Here is a 17,170-nt window from a genome sequence, read left to right on the forward strand (position 1 = left end):
TGTGGTTTTCTGACAAAAGTCTGTCCTTCCCTAAAAGCTGGGAAAATGTTGATTTCAGCCCCACAAATCCTTTTAGGATACCATTTGCAGGGAAAAACCCAGATGCTTTCATGTGCAGCACTTTTTTCCCATTCCCCCCCCCTAAACTCTAAAACTCAGAAAACCCCTGTTGGTAAACATTCAATTCTGGTTTTGGCCACAACTTCACCAGAATAAAAGTGGTGGTAACCTAACTATATCGGTAATGTTTTTCAGCCCCAGATCTAACCTCAGCGGGAGCAAAGGTGTGCTAATTGGCAGACCAATCAATTGCTGTATAAAACAATTTTCTGCAGTGCCTAGGGACATGACATCTTTCTATCCCAAAAGTATTGCACCATATAGTTTTGATTTTTTTTTAATGGGTTGTAGTTCCAGCCTCGGAATTCATCCTCATCCTCAATAAGTACATAGGCAAAACTGTCAAGGGGTTTTGTTTGTAATATTAAAGTCACCTGAGAATATCAGCTGTTCCCTGGCTAAGCTTCCTTCCAGTATTTCCTCAATTTGAGCAATTTTCTTTAATTCAAAATTCCTGCCACAGTTCCTATAGTATATATTGATAATACGCATACTAACACCCTCTATGGTATGGTATTCTAGACCCAGAACATCGAGGGATGGGATGGGCATTACCTTAATTCTGAGTTTCAATGATGTTTTAACCCAAATTACCAGACCCCCTATTAGTCTTCCACTGGCATATTGTACAACATTGACAAAATAGGAGAGAAGCTTGAGCTACAGAGAGGGTTAGTTTCTTGAAGCAAGCGTATTTCAAAACAATCTATAAAAGTTCTCCACTCAGGGTCAGACCTCTTTGATTGGAACTCCTTTCAATTCTATGAAAATAAGTTCCACTCAATTATTGCTTTAGTGTTAGGTGTGAGTACTGGTTCATAAAGCATGGCCACAAAGTCAATCCACACAATCTAGGTCCTCAGAACATCACGATTTCTGCATTGGATTAGCAGTGATTACTAAATTTGATTTCTGATTTCCTGGGTCTTGAGGATTATATTTCAGGCAAATCTTAGTACTTGGAGGGGGTGATCGAACATCCATTGCAACAATATTATCAATAAAGACCCATGATTTGGGGAACAGAAAACATGGCGGCCGCAGCACCAGCAGGTCACTAGTGCACCCTCGGCATCCGCCACCTGCCCATGGATGTAGTTTGCACAGCATCGTTTCTTAAACACCGGTCTGTGGGGGTATGTGTCTCTCCCACCCTTCGGAGACCTCGTTGATGATTGAAGCGACCTGAGTTGCGCTCACACATTTCGACTCAGGAGGAGCAGCAGGGCAGCAGCGTGCAGTCTCCTACGAGGCACGGGAGGCAGTGATTCCTGCAGACTCCAGTATAGCACAGCCTCTGGACCTGCAGGACCAGCTTCAGCAAAGTAAACTGGGAACCAGGGACAACACTCTGGAGCCCCTGGTGACTTCCGGCTCATGTAAAGGTAGGGGAGCCAAGAAAGGAAAGCAAAGGGGCCAAAAAGGTTTTTTAAGTAGGGGGAGGTATCAGCTTTTTAATACAGATATATGCCCCCCTGGAACTGTAAGTGATTCTTCCCCTTTACCAGGTACCTTTGGTAACACAGACACCAGTGAGCCACCCAGAATACTCGTGGGTGGTATAATCAGTGCTGCAGGCCCCCTGGTGGCATTTAATTTACAGGCCCTGGGTACATGTAGTACCACTGTACTAGGGAAGCATAAGTATATTAAATAAATAAATATGCCAATTGGGTCTAAGCCAATTCTACCATATTTTAAGAAGAATGCGCAAGCACTTTACTGCTGGTTGGCAGTAGTAAAGTGCACAGAGTCCTAAGGCCAGCAAAAACTCAGTAAAAGAAATAGAGAGTAAAGGCAAAAAAGCTTGGGGGTGACACTGCAGAGAGGGCCAGGTCCACCAACCAGCAAAGACTGCAACCCTTTAGCTTATCGCATCTGCACAGCAGCGGTCCGTGGAGGGAGTTCTGTGGGGCGGAAAGGCGGGGCGGGGGAGGGGCAGGTTGGGGGGTACTAAATACCGGAACATGGATAATTGTTGGTAAGTAAACAATTAAATAAATAAAACGAATTTCGTAGTGCGCTCTAAATCACAAAATGCCGTGCAGCGCGCGCTCCGAAATTCGTTTTATTTATTTAATTGTTTACTTACCTCCAATTATCCATATTCCAGTGTTTAGTACACCCCACCCTGTCCCTCCCCCGCACCACCTTTCCGCCCCACGGAACTCCCTCCACGGACCGCTGCTGCATCTGCACCACCATCTAATTTATAAATCTAGCATTCTGTCTGTGGGCGCACATCCATCCTGTCATGTGCTGCTTCCCCCTATGCAATATAAGTGCCTCATCAACATGACTGCGAAGAGCACACAACAGGTGAGCCAGCAGCCGATCAAAGGCTGCGCTAAATTTGCATATTTGGTGGGAGAAGTCAGTCTGCTGCCAAGGAAAACAGAAGGTAAGAGGTTATCCCCTGGTGACATCATTTCATGTTATCACCCAACTTATTTTCTGCTTGAGTACACATTTAGCAACTTGAATAAATGAGCATTAGATCTGGGCAAAACAACACACTTCTTTTTTTAATAGGAGTAAGAATAGTACTGTAATTCAAACTAAATACAATTATTTAAAGGATATTCAAGGTTCACTTTTCATTTGCTGACCATTATTCAATCATTATGGGGAGGTCACAGAATAATTATCTGATAAATAAATGGATTTTCTGATTTTAACAGAAACATAGCTTACAGATTTCACAGCCCCTGACCAGGCAAATGCTTTCCCGGGTGGATACCAAATAGCATTTTGAAACTGTGAGTCAGCAAGAAGTGAAAGAGTAGAGTTTATCTGAAGGGAAATGTCAATTTTAAATGAATCAATAACTGTGAAGTTGAATCCCAGCACATAATGATAAAACAGTAAATAGAACTTCTACGCTACATTTATCTTCTTGATTGTTTACTGCCCTCTGAATGCTACAGTGCACAGTATAAATGAGATACATTGTGCACGTTGCAACATTGCATCAATATTTCATAGTGCTGCTAGATCTTAATCTGGATATAGATAATCAAGATAACAGGAAGAGAAGTGATTTCATATCATTATATAATCTTTTGGACTTCAGCAGAGGGTAATAGAGCCTAGTTAGCTCTCTAACAAACTGATGACGTAGTATTTGACCCGGCAGACATTTTGTTGATCGACGAGATATCTCTCATGGTATGGACTGCTCATGATTTAATTCAGCTTCTTTTAAATTTATCAAGATCACCAAAATCAGTTGCTAGTTATTTAATAAATGCAACTAGTCATTAGTATAAGCTAGATGTAACAACTGCAGTGGAAAAGCCAGCAGGTCTACCACCTTTGAAGCACATAGTTGATATAATCATAACTCAATTAATGATTCCAATAGGGATATCTTGGTTTGCTTCGCTCTTATAATGCAAGATAAACACTAGGCTAATCATCCAAAAACATTTGGTTCACACCACAATAAAATTAGAGAAAACAAGACATCAAAAATTTGAGAAAACAAGGAATCAAAATGCAGATGTTTTTAAAGTTTGCAAAGAAGAGTATCTTCCAGTCTAAACACAACAATTAAAATCATATAAAGTGAGGGCAAGATCAAACTATCTTTAAGGCCAGATCCTGGAAACAAAAATTGTGCAACTTAAACTTCTTACTGTATTAACATCCTTTATTGTGCCACATTGCACAGTAATTTATTTTGAACCCTATCAGATATTTTCCAAAAACGTGTTGCTTTTTCCATGACATAATTCTAAGGCTTTATCAGGATTTTCCATCTGCCTAATCATTAATGCAAGTTCAAGAGGCCCTGATAGACCCATTGAGATCCTTCATTTGAAATTCCAGATTCCAAATCAGTACAAATAATATGTAAAGGCATAAAATATGGTTCTGCTGTAGAACCTTGTCCTGCACACACTTGACAATGGATTTCCCACCCTATTTTTAAGAATGTGTTCAAATAATTTAAAATGTTCCTTTTAAAATGCATTGTCCATCAGTCCTCTAAAAAAGAACTCCTATCCCCTTGCTAAAAAGAGAAAATAGATCTGGAGGAGGTTACAATCTACAATTTACTATCTTAACATTTATTATCAGCAAAACGTTTGGATGAAGCAGAATGCCCAAGACCTCCTGTGGTTATTGACCAGGTCACTGCATGTGGTGAGATTTAGTACTTATCACTGCCCTGAGAAAGTGTTGTGTTTATACTTTTAGACAGATTTACACATTTTATATTTGTTTGGTTCTAGTACTGGACCTCCACTTCTCAAATAAGTTCTAGGTGGAAGTGAGACGGTACAATAAATTCACACGTTGTCACACTTCGAATGTATTAGGGTGATTTTCTTGTTTTGTTTTGCATGGAATATCTTGCCATGCCTAGTGTAAGAAATTGACTTACTGGTTGAGGGGTTGAAACTTTACTGAAGCAGCAACCACAATCCTTGTCAGGGTGAAATTACAAGCAGACCCCAAAATAATCTGTGCGCAATCATCTGGTAGCTTGGGAACAGAGCAGTCAGGCATAATTTAGAAGCATTGTGTAAAGTATTTATGCAGCCCTTCAAACAGTAATAAAGTAAAAACATAACACAAGAGCAATGCCAATAGAATAAAATGTCATAAATAACTTGACACCAAAATGAAAAATATCCAATGAGTAGAACTGGAGATATGAAATTTTAAAGACTTAAAAGAAAAAAGCATAAAAAAACACAAAGCACCACTCATGGCTATCTGGTCGTGCAAGACAACAGGGTTGAAGTCACAAGTTCAGGCCAACCATGATGGTGAGCGGGAAGGATATGGGGACCAGGCTAGTCCAGCTGAAGAGTTAATTCAAAGTCCAGTGCAACAAGTTCTGTTTGTGGTGGAAGGAGCCGCACGGAGCAGGGAGAGTCTCGCTGTAGGCACCTGATGTAGCCCGAAGACCAGGCTGGGTGTCATGGACAGTCATCGGCATAGTGCAAAGTTCCTGTTGACATTGCGGACGGTCATTGCTGGAGCTTCACATTGTGGTCACTGCAAACTGTGACTGCTGCATTGAGTAGTGCAGACCAGTGCACACCTAGCTTTGTCGGGCGTGCACATGTAGTACTACTTTACTATGGACCTATAAGTAAATTAATTATGCCAATTGGGGACAAGGTAATGTTAAGATGTTTTAAGGAGTGATCACACACACTTTAGCACTGGATACCAGTGATAACGTGCACATAGACTTAAGGCCAGCAAAACCGAGATCAGAAAAATATGGAGAAGTAAGGCACAAAGTTTGGGGAAGACCACAGTAAGGCTGACAGGTCTAAGACTAAGACTGACAGGTCAAAGACTTAAGCAAAATTAAAATTTACCTAAGAGTGTCAGAACATAAAATTATGAAATCCTAGTAGGAACGTGTCACAAATCTTTAAAAAAGCAATGTGCATATCGATGGAATATATTAGTGCATTTTTATAGAATAGTTGAGCACATTTTTGGCACCTTATTCTACAACAAAACAAATAATCAGCACAGCTTCTTATTCTTATCCCACCCATGGCCTTCTGTTTCATTTTGGGCATCACCCTAGTTTCGATTCACTTTTACCCTTTTCTCACATAGTGCTGAAGAATTCAAAATATACAGTTCCTCATGATTGATCTCTTGTGAAGGGTACAGTTGTTTTGCATTTAGTGTCTTTCTTTCACAAAGTCAATAATAAGAAGGTCCTTTTTGACTGCAGTGTTATTCCAGCACTCCTTTACATTATATACATTATATTAATCCTCGAATTATCGCCAGAGCGTTAGACAATAACAAATGTTGATATATGGTTCTTCAAACAACACATGTGCAATTATAATTACTGCAAATAAGAAGTGCTTCTTACAGCCAATATAATCTTACTCAGTTTAATGTCCACGGAAGAGTGAATGGCTAAGTTAGTTTTGTTGGGGTTTGAGATTGTGACACCAGATCACTGCATATTTTGTGGCGAGTAGAATAACTAACTGAGCCATCCTATCGACATTAAATATGAGTTCTAGTAAACTTTCGAAATCAGACATGCATTTCGATAGATTACATGTGTGTGCTAAATGAAAGCTTAAAGTTTCTGCATTCCATTGGGTTCAGAAAGGATAATATAGTGATATGTGCTTACCTCAGGAGAGAAATGAAAGTTGTTTCTCTCTTTCTCATTGAGAAATGGAAATACTTTACTATCCAGCAAATGAACATTTTCCATATAAATACTCAATATCTCACTAATCGTAAAATATGACTGGCAGATTGCATAGAGCGCGCCAGTGCAATTTTGCCCATATATTGCAGAACTGCACACACAGTACGAACATTTGCACTGTCCTTTAGCCGTCCTGATGCAAAATAGAACTTTTGCACTATTCATTTTTCTGTAAGTAAAAAATATCAGCACAAACTTGCTGTGTAATGTATGTAATCTGGGATTGGCAGCGCATAGTTGCATATCCAATTGTTAGTGTGTGAACCCCTAGGTTTATAAAAGCGAATCAGAAAGGTTACATTAAAAAAAATAATAATAACTTCTAGTTGAGCAATTGTTGCGCTGCTCATCTAATGTGATTTTCTCGTTTCCTGACCTTTTCCTGCTACTCGGAGCTGTCTTTACACAGACCAGCAATGGGTTTTCGTTAATACCGCCATCTTTCATAATTTTGTGCAAAGCCCCTTAGAATTTGTATTGTGTTTCTTGACAAGTATCATTTCAGTTGATTTCATTTTTAATATTTTTCTGAAGCAATAAATCCTATTTGGCAAGGAAGGCCCTTTACAAGCCAGGGAGTGTTAGTTGAGAGACGTGAATAACATAAGCCCTATTGCAGGTAAATAACTCGTTTAAAGCAAACACTCAACAGAATGGTGATCTACAGTCTTTTCATTAAAAAAAATGTTTACATTGAAAATATTGCAGCGTGGCATTTCCTCCATAAACAAATACTGCGGTACTCAATTTTCTGAGATTTGACCTTTCACTACTGGTACGTTCGTATGAATGAGCGGATAAAGAATAGATGTCTGTTCAGCGGCCAAACCACACAATTTTGCCCTGAGCTTCGTAAAATGCAAGATCTGTTTCTTCAGTTCAAGGCAATGTGGCTTGTAGAGTGTGAGATGGAGCAAGATGGCGGATGCTTGGGATTTCAAGTCAGGTTACCTTTCCCCTTGGTGGGAGGGGCGTTCATGTACAAAAGACTTACGACACAAGGTGCCAGGCTGCTTTGCAAGAAGAGCAGGTAATAAGGTTTAATAGGAGCTCGTGCTGTAAGAGCCGGCGTGATATTTAAATACATTAAGACACCTGATAAAATTATTGTATGTAAGGCAGCCTTGGACAGTTTGTGCCAAGCTGTGTGTTCCTGTGAAAAGAGCCTACCGACAAATTGTGCATACATACAAAACAAAACAAAAAAAAGACCACAAAAGAAGAGCCACGGTAGGCAAAAATTCAAAAAACGTCGTATGAACTGGCTGAATATCTTTAAGATTGGTCAGTCTAAGATGTTTTTACTATGCACTCATAGTACATTATTCCTTCGTCGTACACTATTGAATACAGACTCACTATGAGGGAAGCTACCACTTCTGTTTAGTACCTTAATTTAACTTAATTACTTTGGTGTGCACTAGCACCATGGTTATCATTACTGGCTGTATAGTGAAAACACGCACATTCATCCAATAGTTATTTAGGATTTGCATAAATTACTTTTCTAAACTATTTCATTCAGGGTATTGAGTTAGACATTGGTAATTGTATTTGCATTTATGTAGTGCATACATTGCTTTTGTAACATAATGAGTGGCCCCCAAACTAACAGTACTTTGGAAAACAAAGTCAACAGGGGATGCACATCATCATGAAGGTGAGGCGTCGGTGCCGAGGCGAAGCCGGTTTCCTTCTTCTGCCATGGGGGAGGTGAGGTGTTGAGTTAGTGAGAAGGGGGGGCATCGAGTCCAGGACAGGGAAGGTAGGCATCGTCAGCGGTGAGGCATTGGTTCCGGTGAGGCAATAAGATGTTGAAGATTTTGTGAGGTCAACCACGTCGGTTATTAGCTTCGTGATAATGGGATAATGGCGGCATCGGTGTGAGCGCTGGTGTCGAGAAGGCCAATAACTGCAGGCGTTGGCAGGTATCAAAGGGCGTCGGAGCTGCTGTGCAGGCAGGGTGGTGTGTTGTGTACTTCACTAGCAGTGCCCCCTCCATCAGTGCTACTTTTCACATACACTGAACCCTGCCCACAGGGGTACTTCGGGCCTACCTTAGTGGTACCATACATGTAAGGAAAGGGAAGGATGGGGCCTGACAAGTGGGTACATTTGCCAGGTCAACATCGCATGAACAAACTGTGCACGCAGACACTACAGTGGCAGGTCTGAGAACATTTACAGGGCTACTAATGTGGGCGGCACAACCAGTGCTTCCAGACCACTAGTAGCATTCGATTTACAGACCCTGGAACAGACAGTGCACTTTACTAGGGCTTACCAGTAAAAAGGCCATTTACAACAACCATATTGTCTGGGCCAAATAGAATACCTGTGATACGATGTGTTATTTCCACTTGATTTCTTTAGAGGTTTACATTTAAGTGACTATCACAAGAGCAAGCCACCTTTTAAGGGCTGCAACAGGGCAAACAATCCTTGTCCTTGAAGAATGTTAGGGCATGCTAATGGCATGTCATTAGTCTATCACTCTGGTGCCTTCCAAGTTGACAAATGACTGTGATGTTAGATACATTATGAGCAGTGTGCTCCCAAATTTGTGCATTGAACCATATACATTATTAATTATGTGATATGCGGTGCACATGCCTGCCTCACACTGGCAATCTAAAGTTGGTCTTTGTCCAGTTGTAGTCTGTAAAGTGGCTGCCTGGCACGGTAGCAGTCAGCGGTTTCTGTGATGTGTATTATGTTACCCACAAAAAGGCCAAGGTGGTGTAAAAAACGTAGGCTGTAGTTAGGTTTGACTGTGTGTGGCACCAATCAGTGACATGCTGACCATTTACTGAATGAAGGATGTTTTTCCCCAACATCAATCAAAACTTGTTCCCCATTCACGCTGCAGAGGGTGAGATGAGTTTAAATGACATAAAAAAGGAAAACACAGACAAATATTTAGGGGAAAGGTTTGAATGTATGAAATGTTCAGATTCAGCATTGGAAACATAATCAGAAGGTAATCGTGTGTAGCCCGGGACTCCCCACTGGTACACTATATACCCCCCTGTGTGGCACTCCTCTACTTGAGGATCATGTTGGCACTATCCTGTACAGAAGGGGCTCACTTTCAAGTTCATGTGTTAACTATTCTAGAGACGCATATATTTTCCTACAAGTTCCAAGTGTCTTTATTCGGGTTGTGGGTCCAGAAAACTTTAAATGTTAAAGACTACAAAGCTGTTTCTTGAAGCAGTGTTTTGATCTAATTTATGTATAAGCATGTGAGTTAAAATGCATGTCTTTGTAACTCAGTTTTTCAAACCTGCTGCTTGGGAGATCCTCGGGGAACCCTTAGGAAAGACCTGGCTGGCAAATTAAAGGCAGAAGGGACCAGTGATGTAATGGAGCTACAGGATGTTAATTAATCGTTATCTGGCTCTGCTATCAGAGACATTGTGAGCACCATAGGTCATGATATCGGAAACTCTGTCCTATTAAAGGTGCAGCTTTCAACATCATGTTCTCCATTTTTAGGTTGAGTCTAGACCATGCTTGCGCTTTTTAGGATCATCTGTTGTATGTACTTTGTGGGTTTTGACACCTCCATCACCTGTGATTTGTCTAGTCGGTTGTCTTGTACAAATCCTTGCTTGTGGTTAATTTATCTTCCTGGCCCCTCCTTCTTCCAATACTCCCCTGGAGTATTGCCACAAGACTTGTCGGCTTCCATTTGTCCCACTGTAACATCTGTTTAGGGATTACTTTTTCATTATGGTCTGGTACTTACCCATATCCCCTACTCCAACTACAGACTCTGGGGTTATGGATGGCACCTCCCTCCCCCCAGCATAACAGTATTGGAAACCACACCAAAATGATATATTTTGGATTAAGTATTTATTCAAATTAACAATTTTTTAAAACAATTATATACAGAACTTTATGCAGAAAGTACAGATACATTTGATAGACAGATATTCCAGGGCTAACCTTAACACAGTCTAATACACAAGACACTCCTACCGGCCCCGTGAATGTCCCTGTGGGGAGCAAGAACAAGAGACTGTTCTGCTCCCCACAGCCCCCTTTTAAGGAGGGCGCCCAGGCTGACCAGATCAGACCGGTATACCTGGGCGCAGGCTGGACGTTTTCAAGCCGGAAGTGCTTCCGGTTCAAGAAGGCCGCCTCTTTCATTGTTTAATGCGGGGGGGGGAGCGCCGCGTCATTGCTGACGCAGCCTCCCCCCCTTCTCTTAACCGGGGACTAGTGTGACCGCCATAGTGGCGGCACGGTCTATGCTAGCCCTAGTCTTTTCCATTCTCTAATAACATTTGACCAGAGCTCTGGATGTTTTCAGTGCGCTGAGGTACATTTTTATAAACAGGGCTGTAAATCATGTCTTATCTCCTTACATTTACTTTGCATTCAAAGTCCGAGTTTAAATGTCAGAGGTTGTTTTCCAAGTGACCTCTTTCCTTCATACTGTTGCTGCCTCTTTAACACGCACTGCCGTCAGAGTAAACCTCATGGCAGGCACGAACACTGCCTCAGGCTGTGGGAGCGCGTTCAACTTAGTTACATCTTTAAATCCTGGCTGGAAGCTTTGGTTGTGTGTGCGCGCACACGTCTGAAAGAGGCTGGCTGTAGTGTGGGCAACTTATACGATCGCATTTCTCCAGACCTTCCAATCCACCATCACCTCTGCACCCTTCGTTGCTTGTTATTTTCTGGGTTTTAGCAAAGGACAACAGACGAATAATGTGCTGCGCGGACTTTGCCTGTAGGTGAAATAATGTATTTTAAGGTTGCAGGTTAAACGCGGCTCGTCAACATAAACCAGCAACCACTTTAGTGCCTCTGCCCAATTCTCACCCAGTTCTCTTGTCATTTCCGCTGAGGTCTCAATTTGGACAGTAGAGGGCGTCCTCTTCTGTGATATGAAGACTTGCGCAAGATTTAGCGCTTTCGAAGTTCAGACTCTGTCACACTGTCTGTCAGCGCCTTCATCAGTGCCCAATGACACAGAAACATCTTAGAGTGTAAGCAAAAAGGAACATGTAATTATAAATCTCAATTCTTTATTCGATGAAATTTCATCATAAAATAGCAATATAACAGCACAATGCAATATGCAATACAATGCAATATATAAAATACCAAACATAAAAATAGAAGCGACATTTTACCAATACCCTACTAAGGATAAACACAAGTCACATATCAGACATAATAGAAATCCTAACCAAGAACTTTTAACTAATAGGTGGGCAAGAGTAGGTTTTACAACACCTCATACGGGATCGCCAAGCACTGCCCAGAAATTTTGCAACTCCACAGACCATAGCAATAGAGGAAGTATCAGTGCTGAGTATCCGCAGGGCCGTTTTATGACATCTAAGGCCCAAACCCCTGCATAGCGGCTTTAACCAAATCCTCCTGGCAACCCTATAGGCTGGGCAAGCAAAGAAAAGATGTGCCACGGACTCTGTAGGGGCTGCACAGCCTGGACATGAATTCTCTTGGCCATCATGCTTTTTCCACCCCGAAGTGAAATCGTTTACTGGGAGGATCCCGAACCTAACCTTCAAGTAAAGTGCTCTATCCAAGGGCAACTCGATATAGTCCAAAAGTGGTTCGAAACTCCTAATCCATTTGAAGGACAAGAATCGCTCAGTAAGGGGACCCCCAAAGCTACTGGAGAGGGTCTCTTGCTGGACTAGATCCCAATATAGCTGTTTAATCACCAGCTTGGGTGGAGGTGATTGGCTTTCCCAGGAGTCGCTCAAACCCAAGAGACCTACCAACCGCTTCAGGTTGCTCAGCCATTTAATCCTATTGTTGGAATTAAGCTGGATTAATTCGTCTAGGGCGGCGGCATAATCCTGAAGCTCCCTTGCCCTTCGCAAGCGAACCCAAAAAAGTAACGGGTGCAAGCGCACTAAATCCTTGAGAGGGCGCCTGCCCATATCTGCCCGGAGAGGAATTAACGGGGTAGAGACTGGGAGGGCTACCGCATCTCTCAAAAATTTATTTTCAGCTCTGTCCAGCTCTATAGTATTTTCAAACCCCCATAGTTCTGAGCCATATAGGGCGGATGGGAGAACTTGGCCCTCATAAATAGTTAGGAGCGGTGATAAGGGCTTGCTCTTAGATTTCCGGTGTTCTCTCATAACTGCCCCAGAAGCTCTTTTATAATTTAACATCATTTTAGCCAAGTGGTCCTTCCAGCTCATACGATTATTAACCCTAATACCCAGATAGTCATAGGAGTCTACCAGCTCCAAGGGCTCCCCATTAAGTAAAAAATTGTTTCTAAATCTGGGTGATGGAGCTAAGGCCATGAGCTTAGTTTTTAGAGTGTTGATGGTGAGACCTCTATCCGTGCAAAATGTGCTAAAACGATTCAACAGCTTTTGTAGGCCAGACGGGGACTTAGAGATCAAGATGGTATCATCCGCGAAGAGGAGTGTGGGGATTTTTTCACCTGCCAGGGATGGAGCATCAGCTGGTTCACCTCTCAGATAATCCACCACTCCGTTCACAAAGAGAGAGAACAGCGTTGGAGCCATAACACATCCCTGGCGTACACCCCTCTTCACGGGTATCTTCTCAGTTAATTGACCTTGGGTACCCCACCTGATTCTGGCATAGTTCCCCTCATGGAGATGCACAATTAAACTCAAAAGGGGTCCGGGGAACCCCATGTTCTCCAAAACTTCCCACAGCCTCTCACGAGGGACCAGGTCGAAGGCCGTCCTGAGATCTATGAAAGCCAGGTATAAGCTACCTTTGTTAATGGTAACCGACTTCCAATAGATCGCAAAGAAGCGAAAGACCTGGTCCATCGTACCCACCTTTTTGCGGAACCCCGCTTGCAAATGGGACAAAACATGCATCTCTTCCATCCAGGTGCCAACCCTCGATATAATTACCCTGCCAACCACCTTCTGTAACACATCAATCAAACTGATTGGTCTATAGTTGGCAGGGTCGTCTCTGGCACCCTTTTTAAAGACCGTGATTACCTCCGCTCCCTTCCACGAGTCTGGAACGGGGTATCCGTGAGAAATGAGGTTCATTATGTTTGCAATGAGTTTGGCCCATAGCTCTGGGTCCTCCATAAGGAGGTCTCCAGAGATCCCATCTGGGCCGGCTGCGTTCTTTGGGGTGAGATGTCTGATGGCTAGCACCACCTCAGAGGGCAAAAAGGGTTCCCTAACCGGGAGCATGGGAGGGACGCTAAGGACATGATCAGGAGGAGAGAGGGACATTTCTGACCCTCCATACAAGGTGGAAAAATGGGATTGCCATTGCTGGCCTGTTATATGACTATCTAAAGGTCGAGAACTAGTCAACCTAGCTTTGTTAATCAGATCCCAAAACAGCGATGAGTTCTTTCTTTAAGAAGCTGTCTTGAGGTCTTGCCAGCGTTGTTCTTCCCACTCTCGTTTTGCTTGCTCCAAAGCCCTTGCATATTCTTTCCTGGCTACACTAACCAGGAATTGATTCTTTTTACGCAGGGCGATTCTGATCTCATTTCTTTTATCCTTACAATGGGCCGAGTACCAAGGGTTACTTGTTATAGCTGTGTTGTTTTCCCTACCACCTCTCTTGCCCTTATTATTTCCAATTAAGAAAAATTCCCCTACTTTCACTGTTAAGTTATTGTACGCCTGAACGAAAAGCGTGCCCTGAACGGACTCTAGATCCTGATCAAGCACCACCAATTCTGTACTCAGGTCTTCAACATGCGCCCTAATCTTTACCAAGTTATGAACCTGTGATTTAACCTTCTCCCATTTCAGTCTTCGGTTTCCCTGGAATGGTGTCACCTCCTTAGTGGACCTCCGGTGTGATAACCTCCGGATGTTATTCCGCTGCCCCCATCTTATCGTCATGCATAAAGGATTGTGATCACTGTCCTGTGAAGGAGTCACCACCATATCTACTAAATCACTCCACAGTGTCACATCTAATAAGATGTAATCAATTCTTGACGGGCTACTTAACCTATTGAAGGTCATCGCACCGTCAAAGTCAGAGGGAGTCCTACCATTGAGAGCTCTAAGGTTATATTCCACAGTTAGGGAATTAATCTGTATAACCTTTGATGACCATTTTTTGATTGGGGCTAAGGACAAAGTCGGAATTGACCATCTAGAGTCCACCTCCTCAATACCCAGGGGATCATCACCTTCCAGTGGTTCAAAAGTACAATTAAGATCCCCTCCCACTATAATTTTAGAGGAGGGGGGGCAGATAGCTAATGCCTGATCTAAGATAGATATAGTACTTGAATTTTAATCCCCTGTGTTCCATCTTGCGTAAACATTAAATAGATCTATCCTGCTGTTTACCCCCTCAAATGAAATATGTTGGATGTCGCAACACCCGGAGTCATAAGTAGTTACTTTCCAATTCAGGGCATTCTTGATCCATACGTGTAGACCCCCGGCTGGTCTACCCCTTCCGCTACTCTGAGCTGGTATGAAAAAAGTGGAGTATCCTGATTTATGTAGTGGGGATATACTCCATGTTTCTTGGAATAAACATACATCGAATTGATCGATGAAGAGATTCCATTCAGGTAGGTCCAACTTTCTTCGCAGACCCGCCACATTCCATGAAACTAGATTTAAGATTTTGTTATCTATTAAATGCAATTCGGAGGGGGCCCCCGCGTGCATATCCGAATCTGGCATGATTTGAGCACCTATGGGATCTAATTGGACTGGGGGATCTGTCAACCTGAGGACTACAGCGCTATGGTCCAGAGGTACGGAAAGGTAGGGGGGTACAATCCCACCAATAGCAGATCCGATTATAGTGGGTTGTCCTGTGATTACAGGAACAGCTCCGGGAACTTCCAAACACATCTCACGAGTATCATCCTTGGGACTAAATGAACCTATTCGCCCCCCTCGATCCTGGGGAGACTTTAGCCATCAATCACAGTCTGCCAGGCTAGAGAGGGCCTCGAACCGATTCATTGTCTCTAAAGGAGTGGAAGGCTTCACATTGCCACATCCTCTGTTATGATTCCTAATGGACCTAGGAGGAATAAAGTTCCAACTTAAAGGGTCAGCAACATAGGTGGTGTGTGAGGTGCGTGACAAGTGGCTGGGTATAAATGTACCTGGTAGAATGGGAAACCGTGAGGCTTGCTTAGTTATACGGGAGGGGGGGAACACCGTTGATCTGGGGTAAAAGTAGGTTAGCGCACGTGGAATAATGCCATTGTTACCTATTTCAGGGGGCCAGTCCAGAATATGCTTAACTACACGTGGGTCTCTAAAATTTACTACCACGATGTCTCCCTCGATGTTTTTGCTTTTACCACCCATCCATGGGAGACGTCTGACGTGTAAAATCTCACCGTTAATGTTCTCCTCAATAGGTCTATAAGCCAAAACATGATTTTGTTTTTTAGCTCGGTCTACCCTTCTCTTTTGTTATCCATTAAAGGTGGGACCCCCGTCAAAACAACCACCAAGGGCACAGCTTCGGGGGGCAGGTCAACTTGTGGCATGTGGTATGTTACAGGCTTATCAGTACTGGAATTTTCCCTATTGTCCAGCAAAGTGGTTGTATGAAGGTTTATTCCCCCCCCCTCTCTATCATCCTGAATGGGCGCTCTCTGGGTGCCCCCAGTCGTAGGTGGGAGGGACACATACTGAGACGCAGCTAGCTGATTAGACGGCTCAACTATAGCCTGGGAAACGTGGGGATGGCAGTTAGGTGCCACAGCTGTGTGATCTATGCCACTAGCAACAAACGCCTTCCCCTGACCTATTGCCAGATCGATTTTCTTACTTATTGCGACTTCTAAGTCCGCAAGCCTTTTCTCGACTCTTAGTAAGCCTTCAATAAGCGGTGAAATGAGGGACTTAATCACCTGGCCCCAAACATCCTGGCAGACAACCGAAGGGGAAGGTGATAACGATGGGTCAACAGAGAAAGAACCCGACGTTATAGGGGGCACTTCGGGTTCATGGGTGACTGGTGACACTGGAAGAGGTAATTTAGATGTAATAGTTGCTTCAACTGCTATCCCTTTAGTTAGATTTAAGGCCTTCAATGCATGTTTCCCGAATTCAGAATGGTTATACTTAGATTTAACTGGGACTCCCCCTTTCTTGCATCTTCTCTTGGTCGGGGGGGGCCATGGATCTTAGCTGCTTTAGACGGCTTGGTAAACTTCTTGTCCTGTTTACCAAGTACTATTTATAACTAAGGGAAGACCAGAAAGTCCAGTAACATGGTTCTCTTGAATAATCTGCTCTTTAGAGGCAGATAGGGTAGGAGCATGGTCCCTTAACGGGCAAAAATCACTCGGCAATACAAGAGGGTCTGCTATGGCACCACTGCTATCGTCTACCCGGAAGGGGACCTGCAAATTAGAGTTATCAGGAGTCCTAAGCTTTCGGCTTTCTATTGAGCGGCGACGCTCAGTCCTACGTTTGGCCAAGTTATTGTCCTTTTCCTCCTCATGTAGCACCTTTTTGAAATATGTGTCCAATGGGCCAGCTGCTGTGGCTCCCGTCAACTCCACTACGGCGTTAATAGAGGTGTTAGACATAATAGATATTAAGCGTTAGGTGCACTCGTATGCAGGCGCTACAGGTACTAATGGGTCAATAACCGAGCCCAGCCCGGCCTCGCTCGGCCTCTGAGGGCCTAAGAGGGCCCACCCTTTGCCAAGGCTTAGCCCCAGGCTACGACCCGCGCGCGTCCCGCTTGCGCGTGGATAGGAAATTCGACTATAAGGTAGAGGGGGAGGGGCCGGGAAGAGGAGGCAGCTGCTAACACCGCCAAGCAGCCTGGTCCTCGCAGTCCCGGACTGGGATATACAAAGTTAAAATCACCCCCACT

This window comes from Triturus cristatus, chromosome 12, assembly GCF_964204655.1.
Source record: "Triturus cristatus chromosome 12, aTriCri1.1, whole genome shotgun sequence".
NCBI lineage: Eukaryota > Metazoa > Chordata > Amphibia > Caudata > Salamandridae > Triturus > Triturus cristatus.